Source organism: Poecilia reticulata, chromosome 19, assembly GCF_904066995.2.
Source record: "Poecilia reticulata chromosome 19, P_reticulata-male-v2, whole genome shotgun sequence".
Classification (NCBI taxonomy): domain Eukaryota; kingdom Metazoa; phylum Chordata; class Actinopteri; order Cyprinodontiformes; family Poeciliidae; genus Poecilia; species Poecilia reticulata.
Genome location: NC_088848.1, coordinates 18,150,701 through 18,166,808, shown reverse-complemented (window position 1 = coordinate 18,166,808; position 16,108 = coordinate 18,150,701).

Below are 16,108 nucleotides of genomic sequence, written 5' to 3'. Positions count from 1 at the left end.
TATATATATATATATATATATATATATATATATACAGAGAGAGAGAGAGATTTGATCTGCTTCTTGCGACCCCCCTTCTCCTCCCCCCACCGGACATTTGGCCACGCCCCACTATTTCAGAAGTACTGGGCCAAATAAAAATGTGTGTTTTTTTTGTTCTTTTTAGTAAGAAGAAAGATTGTTGACAAAAATAATACTTTAGCCTAAGCAGTGCTTCATATACAAGGGAGTCACAATGTTTCCCCTTGAGAACAAGGTTTGGTAATAACCCTCAGGAGTGTGCATGTGTGTACACAACCCACATTTGAGTTCTTACACACTCATCGCCTTGTAAAGATTTGGTATTGATGACTGTTTGCATTACCTTAAAGCTAATGGCCTATGCTTGAACTGCACAAACAAAAACCTCATACTGTGCTTTGCCTCTTTGGATCTGTGCCTCACTCTTGACCCTGTCCTTGTCACTTGTCAATATTGAGACCTTCACTGTTTCTAGCATTTCTGGCTCTGATCGCTCTCTCTCTCAAAACAGAGATTATGATCTACAGTTTCGGATCTGTAACTTGGAATTCCAATATTGAGCTTCAAAATTCTTCTTTTTCAGTCTTTTTCAAAGATTTTTGCCAAGACCTTTGACACTTAATAGTTGATACTGAGGAACATCTAATGAGAACACTGGCAGCAGTCTTAAATGTTTTCTATTTTCCACAATCCCTTCTGACAAAAGAGTGACATTCTTGCAATTGTTAAGAAACGGCCCCAAATTCCTTCTCAGGTTGATGAGTAGAAACAGTTACATCGCTAGGGGCATTTTGCTTACATCCTAAACAATTATTGGCAATACTTTGTGCTGGAATTGAAATGATAGCATTATATCACTGAAGTATTCCGGCGTTGTTCTCGGTCATAATCTGAGATTTGAGCTAGCCGTAGTGAAATGTGAACTTCCACAGCAATAACGGAAAGTCTCTGTTACAATTTGTTGCAAGAGAAACATATTCGAAGAGGAAGAAGCAAAATTGGAAGGCAATTTTCCTTCAAGCCATGAAAACTTTGTCCTTTGTTTGAAGCATTAAAGGTATTCGGAGGGCCAGGAAGGAGACTCTGACACCCAGCTTTGTTGCTTTTATTGTTTTTGCAAAGAATGGTAAGGGGAAGACGGCAGACACAGATTTATGTGGGGTGTTTGGCATTCAGTGCTGCTCATTTATACATCAGTGGTTCTATAAAGTTGGCTTCACTCTGTAAGCACACAGTGTCACGACTAGAGGCACCCAGAACGAGGGCTTGTTTTTGTCACCATACCCCTGAAACGTTTTTCATATATCCAGCAGGACCTTTATTACAAGATAAGAATGTTACTGAGATTTTCCAATGTTTGTCAGGAACAATTGAATCTACTTCAAGCCTTTGAGTAACTCCACTGTTATGGAACTTTATTCATAATCTCTCTTCTGCTGGAGTCCCTGAACAAATATCAAACAAAATAGAGGGAATTAAGGTTTCACCAAAAACAAAAAATAAATACCCTAGCTTATTTCCTAAATTAAAACCGGGATGTGCGGTGAGGGAGGTAAAAATAAGGCCATGAGAAGTAAATTAGATGCTAACAATGATGAAAGAAAATCAATTTGTCCACTTGAATTTTCTATAAATTGTATTATTATTATTATTATTATTATTATTATTATTATTATTATTATTATTATTATTATTATTGATCATTTCAACATCAAAATCGTTGGATTTACACATTGCTTGTTGAAATGCACGAAAGAGACAGTGCAGTGCTGTGCCTCACCTTTGGGGGCGCTGTATCACATAAGTGAATGAAGCAGGCAATTGGGACATGCCCATTGCTGTCAGTCTATCGCTATTATACTTGTTTAATTACACATTTTCTACATATATTGACGTTCCAAAATCTGTTTAACATATTTAATGACTGTGCATCACTGATAGGGGGCAGTGATGAGCCTCACAGACAAAACGAGCAACAGGGAAAAATATAGACAGAGGGAAACAATACAGACGGATCAAACCATTCTTTTTGGCTGGAAGATTTTTGAAAATTAAAGGAAAATGAAGGATGATTTTTTTATTTTTATAACAACAGCATGAAAAATATTCATGGAGAAAGAAAATAGCATATATAAAATAAAGGTATGATCATACACGATTTTCGGTTTTAATCAGAACAGAACGGTCAGCCAAAGAACACATTCGAATAATTAAAAAACTGTTTTTAGATTCTGTAGTGACTGATGTCCATAAGTCATGTTGGAGCAACTCTACCTGCTGCTAGTAATTATTGTACATTGTTTTGGTCTCAAAGTGTGTGAGGATTGCTGAGTCAGTGAAATATTCTTAAAAAGAGAGGATTTATATTATACATATATACAAAGGCTTGTCGAATTTAGAAATCTCAACGCAGTACGTAACACTTTCAAGAAAGCAATGTACAACAGGATGCCATGGAAACAAACATCGCCTTGCATCCCCTTTCTTGAGCTTCACTTCTTTCCTGCCCACCTCCAACCCCACCGACCCGCCGCTAACATATTTACTGCCAGAGACGGTCGCGGGGGTCCATGTATGCCCACCTGAGTGCATGACCATGCGTTTGAGCTAAATGTGACAACCCTTCAGTCGGTTGGGGGGCCACCAACTACAGGGTTTTAACTCTGAAAGCCGCGGGACGCGGAACACGCTAATGGATCTCAACAAAACTGCTTTTTCAGAGCGGCCTTTCAAACAATGCCGTCTGAGGACTGAAAAGCGCCCAGTGGCCTTTTTTGCGGCGCTGTAATAGGCAGTGAACTTTCCCCCTCACCAGCATCATGCTGGTACGAACAGCATAAATATATAAAGGGCACTAAAAATATAGAAAATGAATTAATTTTTTTTTTTTTCCTATGTCTAAACGTAGGAAAGGCTGCCTCAGTGAAGTATAGCTAAACACATTTTGTTGTATTCCGCGTGATGTGCTCCTGATCCAGTGTGATGTATAATGTCAATGTTTCATTGGCTGGTCGAAGCAGACGCTCGTGTGTGTGTATATGTGTGTGTATTTGTATGTGTGCGCTGCTAATGGCGTTTTGTAGATGCTGCTGCTGGCTGCACTCAGATGATGCTCTCGCAAATGCACGCATGATTTGAAGCTGAGATAATATCAAATTGTGTATTCGGCAGGTGAAACAGTGCAGTAAAAAGAACAAACTGACAGACTTTTTACTTTGATTTCTGCGCCTAACACGCTCAGCGTTTGTGCATCCTTTGATTTATTGCTGCGTTACACCCAAGATCCTCGTGCGGGAACCGCTGGAGTCTTTATTTGCATGGGACTGATCGTTTCCTTTTTCTTCTTCTTCTTTTTTTTTATTTTATTACTATTGGGATCAGTGACGGCTTATGAATTATTTAGTCAGCTTTTCTACTTCGCCTTCAGGGTCACACTGAAGGTCCGCTGCCCCAAAACCTCCTATTATCTCCAGCTGACTGCATTAGCTCCTCCATACTGGAATCCCAAGCTGAGAGCCTCCTGACCTTGCTGATGAAGGAGTTCTAGGGAGTGGGAGCGAGGTGACATCATCAAGCAAAAGACAGACTTCAGGTTTTGCTTACCGGCAGCACTATCAAAAGACAGAAAATGCAAACACATCTGTTTTTTCTTCTTCTTCTTTTCACTACAAGTGGGAAATAGCTGTGTTGTACCGTTCAATTCATCACGTTCCAAAAGGAAAAGATTTGTCTCATTTTCAATTTTTATTAAGAACTGAACATTTTTCTCTGGATGGAGGAGATGAATGAATCTTTCATGTCTTTGTGTTTAATGAAACCTTGTCTTTTTCTCGCAGTCTGTGTACTTTATCTGCTTTATCGTGCTCGCTTGTTTTTAGATTCCAGTTAGTATTGCGTGTCAGCGCTGAGAAAAAGCATTGGCTCTCTTACTGGATTCTGTTTTTTTTTTAACACTCCAGCATTTCAGAACTAATGTTACCATTAAATCAAGTTTTTACTCATACTTGCTGTGTAAAAACAGCAAGTATGATATAATTTATTATGGCGTACTTTCCGTTGTACATAGGAATTCGTAGTTTCAACAAAAGAACATTGCCCATTTGCTTCAGCAGTAAAGCAGCCTCAGATCATCACACCACCACCATGTTGGCATAACGTTTTTTTTTTTTTTTTTTTTGATAGACACATTCCTAAAAGTTCAAATGTTGCCTCATCAGTTCGTAGAATAAACAATCTTTTCCTCCAGACATGAACTAGTGTTCATTTCTGGTGTTTTCAGCTATTTCCCCATAGTGTCTATTTCCCCATTGTGTCATAGTCATTTTCCCTCCGATTATTTTTCCTTGGTGTAAATCACTCGTCTGTTTTCCATTCAATTAATTCTGTTATGGTTTTCTTCTGCTTTTTGGAGCATAAAACGCTGACCTACCCCTACCTGTTGCTGAATGCTATTGGTCAGCTATCTAAAAGGATCAAACTTTGATTTTTTTTGTGTGTGTATTTGTTTGGAAACACTCTGTAGACAAATATGAGCAAATACGGCCAATCATGTCTCAGCTGGTTTGTCAGCCTATAGCTTTGAAGAAATGACACAATGTACAGGAGCATTTGTTTGGACTGACTTTTTTTTTTTAAATTATAGGTTGGAAACCAATTATTGTATTTCACAAAAACTGACAACAAAATGTTTGCTAGTTAGAGATATTGTTCCAGTCCTCACAGAACAACAAAAGGGTTTTGAAGCCAGTGTACTCTACAATAATCTAGAATGAGCCTCCTTTCTGTAAAAAAAAATAAATAAAAAGAAAGGAAAACACTAGGATATAGAACTGATTGTTCCGAACAAAGCAACAAAGCAATTTTGTGGCTTTAACACAGGAAATAAAATATAATTAGCTGGCTGTACAAAACACAAAATAGTACTAATTCTTACCTCACCAGTAGCTGGCATGCACTGCAGCAATGCAGCAACAGTCACGGAGAAAAGCACATGAACTCTGCGCGCAATGATAATTCATAAATAAAATAGAAGCTGAACTCCTACTTTTTCTTTTTTTTTTTTACCACTAATGAGACAAGTTTTACTCTGAATCTGCCTTCATCAGGGCCGGCGCTGGTATTCTCCACTCTGCAGAGGATAACTTCCTGCCAGTGAGGTTATCGACTTTAAATGAGCCCCTTCACGCAGATCAATCACAAGCCACAAGAGGAGCCTTGAGTAAGACAGTAATTAGGCTCGTAATTTTAAAACAACTCAATAACCTTTCAACGGCTCAAATTTCATTGAGTTAAATGGCACTCCAGACCACAAATTTAAAATTTAGGCTCAAGAAGTTTTTTTATTACTGTTATTTTCAAATAGAGTTGTACTTATCCCAGTAGGTAAAGATGAGGTGGGTTGTGTAGTCGGTGCCCCCCTTTTTTTGGGGGGAAATGTTTGTTGTTGCGGTAAATTGAACAAAGAATGGACTTTAGCATGTCCAAATGATTCAAGACTTCAACATAGCCAAAACTCACATCAATGAGAGAGTCTAGTGAAAAGCAGACATATTTTTCACGTCTTAGTTTTTTCACCCATTGACAGAAGAGAACAGATTGTATCATACAGGAAGCTCTGAATGACCAAAAGAACTCATAGTTCTGGATTTTGCAAACAGAGCGCTTCTCTCTCTAACGTCAGATTTTCCTGTGTTTCCTAGAGTTCCTACAAGTAGGATGGGAGGCAGATTATTTAGTTATCGGGATCCACTCCAGCGGAACCAGTTCTTACCCATAAGCCAGAGAGCGCAGTTACTTTTAAGACCATGCATAAACCGCAGCTATAGTGAGGCAGGTTGTCTCTGAACTATATTTATATTGCTATGGGCAATGTTGCCAGGTAGCAAGCTACACGTAATTAAGTTGCATAATTTAATTATAAGATAAAAGTAACTGTACTTCATTAATTGCTGAGGAAAAATGTGCAATTAATTTACAGTTAGTTTTTCTAGCGTTGTAATAAATTGTTCTTAGATGCGAGTGTGTCTGATGGACTGGCAACCTGTCCCTGCCTACTGCCCAACGCTTGTTGGAGAGGAAGGCACAAGTGCCCCTGCAAGGACAAGCGGGTTCAGATAGTGCATGGACAGATTTCTAGTGTTTGACAAGCTTAGCCTTTATGTTGGAGTGAAGATGGACCCAAGCAAATGCAAGAGGAAGGTAGTTTCATCAGTACGGCGATCTGCTGACAGTAACAATAAAATTAAGGCTCTTTTCCACCAGCAACTAGCAGTTTATCTCAACTTGTTGGGCCGGTTCCAGAGTCCAAAAAGTGGCACGATGCAATCAGTACGGGACGCCATCACAACGCAACAACAGACAACATGAAAGCTATGTTGAACCTCACATTTTCAGCTTGACTCCACACACTTGGTACCGTGACAGAAAGGGCGGGTACTACGTAACTGTTGCTAAAGGAAAACCAAGATAAACAACATTGAGTAGGCACTGGTAACCAACCAGCCAGTAGGTGGCACTGGTGGAAGAGAAATTCCACTGGTGGAAACAACCATTGTTGGTTTGGGTTTCAAACCAACAATGATCAGAGGAGTACAGATACAAAACTAGACAGATAACAGAGAGATCTGACAAAGAGGGATTGAAAACTGGAGGCTTAAATGCAAGGGAGGTGATTATTGGAATACAAAACAGATAAACGATTACCAAAAGATTTTAGCGTATCGCTCGGGTGAACAGTTGACTAAACACAAATGAGCACTAAGAAACCAGAGATAAGCATCGAAACTCACAGGACTCCGACACAATTAAGTGTCTCAGTATAACTGCTCATTTTTGTGACATTTATTTTCTTAACTCTTTTTGGTATTTCCAATATACAAAACTTTGACTTCAGTCCCATTTATAAAATCAGGTCTATTTAATATGCATCCTCTGGATAAATTAAAGCAAAGTTGTTGTTGTTTTCTGGAAAAGAGCCAAATTTTCATCAGCACGTTGTTATCACATGGGAGGGTTACGGCGCAACACTTCAATTTGGCTGCGAGTTTAGTGAAATTAACTTTTGCTTTCGTCGTGTTTTCGTTCCTTCCCATGCGGCCATTAGGGCTGCTGCTTAGTACTCGGTGTACAGCATGGAACTGTGTGTGTGTGTGTGTGTGTGATGTCAAGAGAGGGGGAGTGTGTAGGAGCACGGGGCTCAGCTCTCCATTATAGCTGTGATTAATGGCCTAAATGAAACACAGTTCGGACGCGAGGCTAAATGATTTCTCACATAGCCCGTCTGCAATCCAGAGAATCTATTTCATGTTTACTCTTTCTCAGCTTTACTTGTCTTTCTCTGCCTCTCACTCTTTCATCATTCGCTTTTTTTTATGTCATTTATGAACTGGCATGTTGCTGCCTTAAAGCGTATCCCATCAGCCTCGTTGTTCTGGGTTTTTTTTTTTGGTTGTTTTTCTTTCAGTCCATCAATCTATATTTTACTCAATGTCTGTATTTGTTTTTACCTCTGGCAGTCCACCAGTGTATGTATCTGAATTCTCAATTCTCATCCTGTCCAAACCTATTTACTCCCCCCTTATCATGTCTCCACACACACTGTTCAACTCTATCTCTTCCATCCCCGCCCACCGCTGCTACTTCTGACATTTGCACGCCGTTATCCATTGTGGTAAAGTTTCATCTGGCCTTTTTCTTTCTCGTTTCAGCAATTTTACTTTTACGATGAACATTTTTTTAAAAAGCAATAAATGACTTGCATTTTTAGAATTTGAGGCTTTGGAAGGAAACTAAGGTGCCCTGGAAAATGATTTATTATCATAGAACTTTTTCATATGTCCTGTTAGCTTAAATGTGTTCTATTGAGAATTTAAGTTCCACATCCATTTAAAAAATAGTCGATGTGTAATAGAAGCTTTTTTTTCCTTGTCACTCTCAGTTAGATGTAGGTCTGGACTTTGACTGGACCATTCTAACACATGAACATGCGTTTAGGGTGATACATGAAAGTCTCGTCTGACTTGTTCTCTTCATCGGTTGAGGAAAACTTTACTTCTTGGGGCGTTTGTTATGATAACTGTTTTCTTCTCTGCACTTTTCCATAAAGGCCAGATTTGTGGGGTGGACTAAACAGGTGTCCTATTGACAGATTCTTCCACTTAAGTCTTTACAGCTCCTGTAAATTCACTGTAAACCTCTGGCCTGTTTGTCTGATCAGTGGACCGGCGTTTCTTGGTAGGTTTGCGGTTGTCGAGGTCTAAACCTGCTTAGTACTCCACAACTTTATCCTCGACCTGTCGGCTGAACTCCTCGGTCTTCTGTTTCTTCTTAAATGTTCTCTAACAAACCTCTGAGGCCTTCCCTGAACACCTGTATTTGTACTTTGATGAAATCTTACACAGAGGTATTCTGTTAGCTAATTGCGTGACTCCTGAGGTTACATAATTGGAAGGAATTATATCCGTGGAGAATTGCCTGCCGCCCTTTTTGTACAACAAAAAAAAAATCTATATATCTCTTCTTCTCCAAGATGCTGCGTCTTGATATAACCTTCCTGGTTGAATAAAACATAAACTTCACAACAGGGACGAAATAAACACTTTTCTCCGTCTGGAAAGTAATTAACAAGTCGGTGAGTGCAGCGCCTTGGGCAGAAGTCTCACACTTTATTTATGCATAACAAAAGTACAAAACCCACTTTCATCAAGATCCCCAAAAATTGAGGATATGTCTGGTGATAGGAAATGTGCTCCAAAATGGTGCATTCATTTTTTATTTATTTATTATGTTTTAGCAAGATGGGAATGCCTATTAAATCATTTGGTCTCCAGAGATTTGACAAATGTGTTTCGTGAATATTTACTGTATCTAAAATTGCACTGAGAAGATATTCCCAATAGCTTGAGAAAGTTCAAGAGTTCTAAAGTGTACTCACTGCAGTAAAAAAAAAAAATCTCTCACAACCTTCGGTATCCAAAATAATTAAATGCATACAGTCATTTCAACCACTTTAAGTTTTTATGCGTAGGCTATTATTATAATCTTACTATAATTGATGTTTTCTGTTTCCCCTTCACTTCCTGTGCTCTTTTTTTCCCTTGTCATGATGCTAACTCACCTATTTCCAACCCTCTCACTAAGCATGAGGACCAGTGAGACTCAACAATGGTGCCAAATTGTTCAGTTTTAGTAATCTAGCCTTTTAAGCTAATGTAGAATACTTCACTAAGGTAAGGTAAGGTAATTTTATTTATATAGCACATTTTCAGCAACAAGGCAATTCAAAGTGCTTTACATAAATTAAAAGGAAATACAAACAAAATAACAGACCAAAGCCGAGAAAAAGAAGAAAAAGCTAAATGACTAATCTAAATCCTTTTCTGGTGTAAAGTGAGTAGTTACAGTTTCTAAAAGTAGTAATATAAAAGCAATTAAGTAGTGACTGTTAAGCCCAATCATCAATTTAGTAACCAGAGAAGTTCACTCGCATGTCCAGATATTTGAAAACCTGATAAAAGCAAAATAGATCAAAACTTTCCATAACTTGCCATCGCCTGATTCAGCCACCCTAGAATTAGACCTTCCTCTGCCCCGGCGACCATCATGAAACAAGTAACGTTAAAACAGAGCGTTAAGGTGAATGCACACCGGGAGTGCCCTGTTGTTTTTAAACTAATTTAAAACACTTTGTTCTGAATCACTTTGGGAAAGAACAGGCTGTACAGTACCCCATTTTAGTCGTAAAGCGTTGACGTTTCTGAACTGACCGGAACCAGAAAAAAAAAAAATCTGGATGCGCTGCCTTGGAGCAACAAACACTGACCAGTAAGAAACATGTAATAGTCCAGTTTCCAACACACCTTCTTGGATGTTTGCACTAACATCATAACAAATAATTGGAATTCAATGTAGAAGGGAAGCAATGAGAGTAACATGTTGGTTTGACGAAGTCAATGAAGATCACATCTTACAACCATTTCACTTATAGTTGGGTATTACATGTTTCAGTGGCCTACTCAAAGGAAACCTTGGCTGTTATTATTGGAAAGGTAGGGAGTTGAACAGACTAATACCAGTACACAAAGATCAGAAAACAAAAAAAAAACTCATATATTTTACAAGAAATATTTATAGTCACAACACAAATGAATGAACAGTGTTTTGAATACCATTAGTGACAAAAAAAAGATTAAATAACATGATCTAAATAGAGTTGATTATGACAGGTAGAATTTGTCATGGAGAGAACAACTACTAAAATCCAAAATATGGATCCAATTTATTTATAAAGCACATTCAAAAACTGAAAGTTTGCCCAAGGTGTTGTACAAAAACAAGACAAAGAATGGAAATAAAAATGAAGACATAAAACAAATATTAAAGCACTCACATAAAATAGAACAGACTCAATAAAAAGAGCATGTTAACCCACTCTGGGCCAAACGCTATTAAAAAATGATATGCTGTTAAAAGAGACTCCGAAACATAAAACGAAGATGCCCGTCTAATATTTAAAGGCCGCGTCTTCCAATGTTTGGGTTCCACAACAGAAAAAGCTCAATCTTCTTTGAGTTTCCAGTTACCCGTCTTCGAAAAGGCTGGAGGAAATCAGAAAGGTACAGAGGAGCAAGAGCATTCAAGTGTTTGCGAGCCAACATTAGGATTTTGAAATTAACTCTGTAATGCACAGGAACCAAATAAAGGGAGGATAGAACAAGCGAGATGTGATCATGTCTGTGTGTAACCTCTTAATTAAGAGACAGGCAACAACATTTTGAACAAGCTGAGGACGTAACTATTAGCTGTCATGTCCACAAATGTGATCCTTGTGTTGGTGTGGCATGAAGAAACCCTTAAGTCAAAAGAAGCTTGTTAGAGTTAGTAGCTGCGTTTCCATTACAAATGTGCGCAAAATTTTGTCGCTATTCCGCTAAAGTAGAAAAAAAAACAATTTCCCAATTGAGGTGTTTTCCGTAAATAAGAAAAGCAATTAAAATCAAACGTGAATAAGTCTGTTAGTCAAAAAGATGCTCCTGCCACTTCCTGTTGTCTTTGTTATCTTTTCCACCAGTAGTAACATCCGGTTGTTGATCACACGGCTCATTAGATGTGAAAAAGTGTCTCCATGGCAGTTTTGCAAAACACACAAATTTTGATGGGGCTGAAAAATCCACCCCATCCTAGCACAAAAACATTTAATAGAAAACAATGTTTTGTTTTGTCTTTTTCCAAAAGTGGTGATTCCTCTTCCATTTATTTCCATATTTTGAATTTGCACAATTTTATGGTTCATGGAAACGCAAATTCTACCGATGAACAGAACTAGGAGATTCACCTTCAAGCTCGACGCTCCGTCCAAACTTACTATTACTGATTTCGCAAACAAAATTAGCAAAGAATTTCAACCTGTGGATGTGCAACACGGATTTAAATGTCTTGTAGTTCTCTCCGTAGTTTAAAGTGTTTCTACAATGACTCAGGTAGGCTGGATGCAAATGCACACCGTACTTTTCAAATGCGATTAATTTTGATTTACTCCTTCTCTCGCATATGCTGTGAGGGTTCTTATTATTAATTGGCACCACATATATCAACAGAACAGAAATTAAATTGGATTAAACTGAATTCAATTAGTATGATGCTACTTAGCAAATTGATCTGTCCAATCCAGCCAATGTAATTATTACATACGACACCCGACTTCTCACTGCGGTGATAACAGCCTTCCTGTGGTGAAGGTAAAACGGCTGATGGTTGTGTAAAATGCGCCTGCTGTGCAAACTGACACATTTGAGAGGTCCCCTTGAGCCCCTCCGCCCATTCCGCCAATCCTTTCCTTTACCCTGGTTGGACCGCAGAAGCTTGGGAGTTGTGCAGGAAGGAGGCGGTGGCGAGGCTGGGCATGGAGGCAATGCATCAAACGGCCTTTGCGGTTGCCACTGATAACACGACACTGCCTGAGGAATAATAGACTTGATTGAATTAGCCATCCATTTTTTCTCCGCAGTCATACACTCACACATCTCACTTGATCTCACTGGCAGCAACAGCTGAGGCTGAGGAGTCAGAAGAATGCGTGAGGGTCGCAGGGGCGGGGGGAGGAACGGGCTGAAAAACAGAAGGTGTGAGAACACGCCTGAGAAAGGAAGGAGCCCTACTAGGAAAGATCCCGGTTCACATTGAGGACGTTGTGTTTGAATGCGTCTGAGCTCGGGGGTCACTATGAACGCCGAAGCCCTTTCTTTCGTCAGCCGTCCTTCAGATGTTGTCCTTCAACATCTGAAGGATGTTGAAGGACAACATCCTTCAACATCGCAACAAAAGCACAACGGTGCCCAACAGGAACACTCGGTGGAGGTTATCTCATGTCTTCACAATGTAATAATAATAAAAAAAAAACCTGTCATAAAAAAAAAAAATGCGCGGAAGAGCTCGTAGAAACAAGCCATGGTGTATCTTCGTATTCAGCACCACACATACTCCTAAGTGAGGAATATGAAACGTAAAACGGTAGACCTAACGCTTTGACAAAATAAATAAATAAATGGGAAGAGACGTCACTCTGAATCACGTAGGAACCCACTGGCCCGGACTGTGAGCCACGGGGCTCCTTATTAATATTCCTGTCTCAGCGCGTGCTTTCGAGGAGGCTGAGATGGGATTGCAGAGATAACTGGAGTACATGGCGATGGATGCAATCCGTTGAATTACCTGGGACCTGACCGGCAAGCTAAGCCACCCATAAGGCAGCCTGGAAGTAAATCAATGCCTGTAATTGGTTTGTTTCCCCCCCTATCTCAATCCCCCCACCACGCTGTCCTTCTTTCCTGCCCAACCGCTCGCAAATGCAGCTGACAGACTCCCAATTTGTTTTCTTAATTGGTGTCTATAAAGGGATAGGAAACAAAAGATGGCAACACAGACGGAGAATGCAAGAACCTGAATTAAGCAGCTCATCTTTTTTTTTTTTTTTTTTACTACCTTCTCCAGAAGTGATTTGTTTGTTGTTGGTTTTGAGTCCCTATTGTCATTAACTGTCATCAAAGAAAATTAATGTAGTTTTTATTCAACTTATAAACATAAATATTTATATATATTCTGTTAAATATTTTACAGAGTAACAATTTTATTTCATCTCCAGTAATGTCATAAAAAAATACAAGCATTGTTGTTACCCAACACTTGGCAGACAAATATGTACCTGTCATAGCCTCTTACGGCCACTAGGTGTCACAGTTAAAAATGTCAATCTAATTTTTAAGTTTATTTTGATAGGTGGGTCAGAGCAATGGCATAGGGAATAAACAAAAAAAGAAATATTTAGTTGTGTTATAAATGCTTCACATGTCTTCACATTTTTCACCCTCCTTCCTCATTCAATCATTTAAAAAAAGCAAATATCCAACAACTAAAATAATGAACTCAACAACTTTTTCTTGCACTTCAGAAGCTGTATAAAATTTCTTTACACTTGTTATTTTACGTGAGACGCTTGTGTTGGTAAATCTTTAATGGAGCAACATTCATTCAGCGATGCATTCAGAACCACTGATTAGCGGAGAATGCCCTTTGCATTGTCTCTTTGTAATTATTGTAATCACAGATTAAAACCGTGGTCTAGTCTCTACGGCACTAGCTAACATAGAAAACATTTAACATTTGAGCCAATCGGAGACAAGGAGAGACCCGCCTTCCTCTGTCCCTGATTGTCCTTTATACTTGGCCAAACATTTTTGGTAAACAGGTAGAAAGACAAGGCCATAACTTTATATAACCCTAATATGTAAAACAAAAAAGCACAGAAACACACACACACAAAAGTGTCTGAGTACAAATGTCTCCTTTCATATTCCAGCTAACTTTATACCAAGCAGAATTTGATTCACTCTTATAGTGTTTTCTGCAAATAGTGTTCATATCCTTTTGACTTTCTAATGTTCTGGTGTTACAAACACAAACTTTTGGGTATTATATTGGAGTGCTTTTTATTCCTACCAACTCAACACATCCAGAGACCTTCACAGCCATTCACACTTTTTCACACCTACCCTGCATTTAGCTCAATCTTTCTTCTTTTTTTTAAAACTCAGATCAGCTTCTCTGTCCCTGCTGAAGATAAGAATCCCCACAGCACAATGCTACCACCACCACATGTCACTGCGGCGACTACCGTTTCGCCCATATTTATTGTGTCCCCTAAATGGCTTGTGGTAAACTTTTAATGGGATTTCTTCAAGTCTTTTATCACATTGCGGTTTTGTAGAGGAATCAATTGCAGAGAATATGGCGGAACAAAGTTTCTTTAATGATGAAATAAAAGGGAAACCTACATGGAAATCGCATGGAAAAGCATGAGCGTGAGCTGAAAGGGCCAATCCAGTACAAACACACCGAATCATTCAAACAGTAGCATTCCTCTCAAGGATGTAGTCTTCACTATCATCTCTTAGGGGTGCAAAAATGTGGTGGTTTATACACTATCTACAAGGGAAAAGAAAATAAATTAGCAATACTTTTACCATTTTTACTGCTTGTTAAGGGATCACACTTTCTTCCATCCATTTTCTTTCACCCTTGTCCCTCAGTGGGGTCGGGAGGGTTGCTGGTGCCCATCTCCAGCTGGGGTGCCGGACAAGAGGCGGGGTGCACCCTGGACAGGTCGCCAGTCTGTCACAGGGCAACACAGAGACACACAGGACACACAACTATGCACACACACACTCACACCTAGGGGCAATTTAGATTAACCTGACAGTCATGTTTTTGGACTGTGGGAGGAAACCAGAGTACCCAGAGAAAACCCACACATGCACAGGGAGAACATGTAAACTCCATGCAGAAAGACTGGGGCCGGGAATCGAACCCAGAACCTTCTTGCTGCAAGGCAACAGCTCTACCAACTGCGCCACTGTGCAGCCCCTGATCACACTTTCTTATGAGAGTACATTAGAAATTTTTTGCCTAAAAAAACTCACATTTTCTAGAAAAAAACTGGAAATTTCAGATTTTCAGAAGTCGAAAGTCAAGTCGTCTTCAAAAGTCGAACATGTTTAACTTTTGAAGTTGGAAAATTCCTTGTTTTTTCTAGAAATGTTCTTTTTGGTAGAAATTTATTATTTTCTATCTAAAATGGCATCATACTTTATTCCTTTTTCCCCCCAACCCCACAATAAAATCTAAATGACTCATACTGAACTCAGTTTTTTTATGTCATAAGAATTGACTTTTGTTTCTATTATTATTACTAACTAATAATTAACTAACACCTAGTTGTTTGTTAAAGAATCCCTAAAACTGGTATTCCTCTTGAAGTCCTTTCGCCTGCTTTTCAACTCAGCCACAAGCTGTTCACATTTTTATAACAACAGCTGGGTATGAAACTGCAGATTGAACACCATCTTTTCACTGTCTGACCTCTGACCTTGATTCATTCAGAGACACATCTGACCTTAGATCTGGGATCACAGAGCCTCACATCTGCCCTCTGCAGGTCTGTGCAGAAATATGGCTCTGTCTCTTTCCAGCCACCTGAGGTTAAACTCGGGGTGTGGAGAATATACTCCAAGATGAAACAGAAGGAGCATTCCTTCACCTCTTACACTCATCATTCCTGTGTGTGTGACACGCACCCCTCCTATTCTCTTCACTCTGCTTGGCTCGCACTCTTTTTCCTGCACTTTTTTTTTTTGCTGCCTCTCTTGATTCATCACCTGCGTACGCCGTCGAGCAGAGGGGAGAAAGCGACGCCTCGATTCTGAATGAGGTGACACCCACCTTGGCGTAGCTGACTCGGGGTCAGAAGGAGTAGAATGAGACGCTGCGCTCGTGTCAGTCTGCCGATATAACACGTGGCAGAGGTGAGGCGCGCGGCCACATCACTGTCTTCTTGATTACCAGCCACTGCGTGGGGCTACGCCTGCACGTGGTGGGAGATGTGTACGTCCCTTCAATCCCGTTTCAGTAGCAAGAGGAAAATAAAACAGGCTTGTTCAAATTCATATATTATCTATCTATCTATCTATCTATCTATCTATCTATCTATATATATATATATATATATATATATATATATATATATATATATATATAT